Raw genomic sequence first — 4,390 nt, 5'->3', positions numbered from 1 at the left:
AAAAAAGGAAATTTACAAAAACCGACCTCCTAGGAAAATTTGAAATGGAAAGGCCTTTATCGAATGGCAAAATCAAAAACTCAAACACATCAAACAAATAGAAAACAACTATCATATTCCTGACTTGGTATAAGCATTTCTTATGTAGAAAATGTTGATCAAACCAGGCCCTACAGCCAGCCAAACCTCTCACCTGTACCACATTCGCATAAAATTCCACCATATTGACAACAATTTGTGAGCAAAACAAACAGACACAATAGGCAAAAATGTCAAAAATTGGGATACAGCAGTCAACACCATGTTACAATCTCAATCACCATAAAAACAAATAACCATTTCAACAAAGAAAAACAAAAATGACATATAGACACACTATAGAGAAAGTACACGAGCAAACATGAAAGACAAGAATACCTGAATAACTGAAATTGAATATTTGTTTTGATAACATTTTTTATACAATTTATTTATACCTCATGATGGAAACTTTTTAAAAAACCTGATAATCTTTGGCATGTTTGAGTGTTTGAAATATATTTTTGTTCTTATGTAATAATGTTTGTTTTCATACCAGTTGAGTATGATAATGAAAACCCCAATGAATTTCTCCTTGTATACATATGAAAAGTTAATCTAATCTATGTACGACATAACTTACCCCAGTCATACTCAAGTAAAACCATCTTTTGGTAATATGATCCAAAACTTATTTCAATTTCAAAATCACAAGGGCTTAAATTAAATCCAAACGGAATATTGTATGCAACATCATCTCCATTAAAAGGCAACTTGAAATTCAGTCCTAAACAGCAACTGAGTCCTAAACAACTGTCTGTTAATTCACACTGAACTATGTCTCCCAATGAATTTGGTATTTGTAATGTGGTAGAACACTCTGCAATAAAAAGCAATAATCTTCATATTTCTAAATCACCTGGATCTTCAACAATGGTCACTTTTTGGTAAAAATCATCATTAATTATAAGTAGTTCAACAAGAAAGTAAAATATATCATAAGTTAATGAAGTATAGAATATAGCTCAACATAACCTACTTTTGATAGGAATCTGCCACATGCAAATTTCAATGACCGAGTCACAACAAGGTTTGAAAATTTAATATGACTGCATGAATTCAATGTCAACTCAGCAAGAAAAAATTATAAGTAGATATATCTCAACTTTATAGCTAATTGTAGAACCTGTAAGATTAATGTGTAGACCTAAATAATATGACAATATACCATTTCAAATCTGTGGCCATATTTAATATGCCCTTGTAAATGGATGCCAATGCTACTCTAATAGTCCAATCCCCTGAACTTTGTTGTGTTGAAATTCACTAACACATTGATGGAGTTTACTTTTCAACTCTTCACCAGAAATTTAAAATATTGCATACCTTTTCCAGATTCCAATAGTTGACAGGTGTTTGTAAAAATATCCTAAAATCAAAGTTAAAATTATGTACATATAGTTTATCAATATCTATAATTCAAAACAAATAGATATTCTCCTTTAAAGTCCTCGTTCCCAAGAATTGGTTTGAAGTTGTCAAAATCTGGATGGAAAAACCTTTACAAATTCTAAATTAAAAAAAAAAATCACACAAGAATGAGACAACACAAAAAGATGAAAAATAATTCCAAAAAAATACTTCTTGAACTTTGTTTTATGAGGCATAACAGTGCTGTTACTTTGACAAACTTTTTTTCTATTTCTTATGCAAGTTAGTGTCCTATATGCAAATCCTTAACAATTTTAATGCATGTAAAACTGAAGTTTTCATACTTTTAGTATACTAACCTCAATTCCTAATTTCCTTAAAATAATATTAAAAGCTCCTTTAGTAAGACTTCCACCAATAGCCTCCACCATATCAGAAATTGAATCCCCACCTCAAAGTTTAAAAAAAAAACTTAATCATCAAGTCATACTTATATATGAATATATCTCCAAATGAGGAAACAAATAAAAATTCATGAATAATGCACATTTTTGAAATCCTTCAAATTTTACTAGTTTTTATCAGTCATAATTATAAAGTGTTCATTGCTTTGATGATCTCGAGTATTTATTTTATCATTTCTCAGTCAAAACTTATAATATAAATGCTCAAAATTATACTGTTAACTGTCTTGATAAATTTACTATGATACTAACCAGGCCATGTAAAATTTTCATTGCATATTGGTATTGGAATTTCCAAATCCTGAATGAACATCATATCATCAAGAATACAGCTACCTTCTATACATAACTTCATTCCAAAATCTACTTCAAAGACTTTCTTTTCATCATTTTTGTCTATTCTTCCCCTGTCAACAAAGTCATCAAGTTATTTTCAATTCTATACTTATAGGATAAACTTCAACTGTGATTGAACTAAAAAAAGAATACCCTAAATATAAAAATTCTTTTAACTGAAAACTTAATTTATTACATGATATTTTTTTAATCGGACCAGATCCACCCCCACCCACCCCGTTTATACTTAATTTCATTCACAACAAATTTGTTGAAGTCTAATTTGAGGTTGCCAGTTCTTTTGGCTAATGCATCATTTTTCGTAGTTATGTATATCATAAAACACACCAAATTTTTGGTGTTCCTTGTCTTAATTTGCGAGTCAGGATTGATGAATTTCAACATCTCTGCCCCAAACTTTCCATTGAAACTGTCAAGATGACAAAAACATATTCATTGTTTTTATTTTTTAAATTCATTGGTACAATTCTTCAAAATGGGTGGAATGGGAGGCTTTTCTTTCCTGTTTCAAGCCGAGTACAAATAAATTTTATATATTTAGAGACAATGTAAAGATACGCTATTCATATTGCAACTCTTACGACTATTCCAAATGAAATATTTTGAATAAAAACCATCAATTTTGAATTTGAATCAGACGGCATAAAAATTTTGCAAAACCTTAATTATTTATTGACGTCATTAATAATACGCATTTTCAATGTCATAAACAAGACAATATGCTGTCAATGAACGTATATCACAAATAAATATATGGTCAATGTAATTTGACTGTGCAAATAGCACAGTTGAAGTATAAACATGAAAGAACCTTAGTGAGCGCGCTCACATACCCCACGTCCCCACATTGTCATTGGAGAAATAAAATAAGTGTAAGAAAAAAAAATTGTATCAGAAAAAAAAATTGAATCATAATTTCCTGTCAATATGCACATCTACATAGTATGTCCTTATTATCCACACAGTTTCATGAAATTCTGTTGTGTGGTTTGAGAGGAGTTGCGATGACAAAAGGTTGCAGTAGTATATTGGGCAAATAAGTTCAAAGGAGCGTAACTCCTGGAAAAAAAATTGAATCATAATTTCCTGTCGATATGCACTTCTACGTAGTATGTCCTTATTATCTGAAAAGGTTTCATGAAATTCTGTTGTGTGGTTTGACAGGAGTTGCGATGACAAACTGTTGCAGTAGTACATTGAAGTAAATAAGTTCAAAGGGGCGTAACTCCTAGAAAAAGAATTGAATCGTAATTTCCTGTTGATATGCACAACTACATAGTATGTCCTTATTATCTAAAAAGGTTTCGTGAAATTCTGTTGGGTGGTTTGAGAGGAGTTGCGATGACAAGAAACAGTTGCGTGGGGTATAATAAATAAAGATAATCATGAACTTACAAAATATGAATATCATCTGTTATTGGATATCTTTCATCTTGACCTGTAATTAGATAATGTTCAATGTGATCTATAAAAGAATTCAACTATACCAGATTTTATTGGTTAGCCATCTGTTTATCAACTCAGAATTATGAAAAAAAAATCATATTTCTTTATTCATAGTAGCATTCTATCAAGTACTATAACATTGACGTTGACTACTTTTAAAACAATCACTGTTAGTCAAAATGGATGCAGCTTGTATAATAATAATTCCCTATACTAGTCTTCTCATTGCTTTAGAAATCTTTTTAAAGAAGTAGGTATGATAAAAATCATCATCTGCCACCTAAAATCGCAAAAATAGTAATATTATTCAATAATCCCAAATAATGTTAATTTAATTGATAAATGAATCAGATGATATTATCTGGACATTTAAGAATGGAAATGTTAGTTGTAATATACTGACAAAAAAATGTTGAAATTTACACATTAGATCTGTTGGTTGTTTAACGTTCAGTTGCAAATGTTTCATGCATTGTCAGGAGGACACTTTTATAATCATCGAAATAACATTGTGTTTTACTTTCTGTAACAAAGCCTATAATGCTGAAGCATCATCCATAAAAAAAACTTACCCCAATCATACTTGATGAGTATAAATGACATTTCTTTCCCTTCAAATCCATATCTTAACACAAAGTTACAAAAATCTATCTCAATATAGACATTGAAAGCTT

The 4,390-nt window shown here is 30.0% G+C and overlaps 1 long non-coding RNA gene across 1 annotated transcript; it reads right to left on the bottom strand.

The window, feature by feature from the left end:
• Nucleotides 1–667: 667 nt before the first annotated feature.
• On the bottom strand, nt 668–1,887 carry LOC127720042 (uncharacterized). The gene is made up of 3 exons (XR_007990595.1): nt 1,809–1,887; nt 1,405–1,447; nt 668–898 (listed from the first exon to the last, which is right to left on the bottom strand). It is a non-coding gene; the product is annotated as an uncharacterized LOC127720042 (long non-coding RNA).
• Nucleotides 1,888–4,390: the final 2,503 nt, after the last annotated feature.

Source organism: Mytilus californianus, unplaced genomic scaffold (genome assembly GCF_021869535.1).
Source record: "Mytilus californianus isolate M0D057914Y unplaced genomic scaffold, xbMytCali1.0.p SCAF_11, whole genome shotgun sequence".
NCBI classification, from domain to species: domain Eukaryota; kingdom Metazoa; phylum Mollusca; class Bivalvia; order Mytilida; family Mytilidae; genus Mytilus; species Mytilus californianus.
Note: the sequence above shows the minus strand (reverse complement) of the source record. Positions and strands in the feature narration are given on the sequence as shown.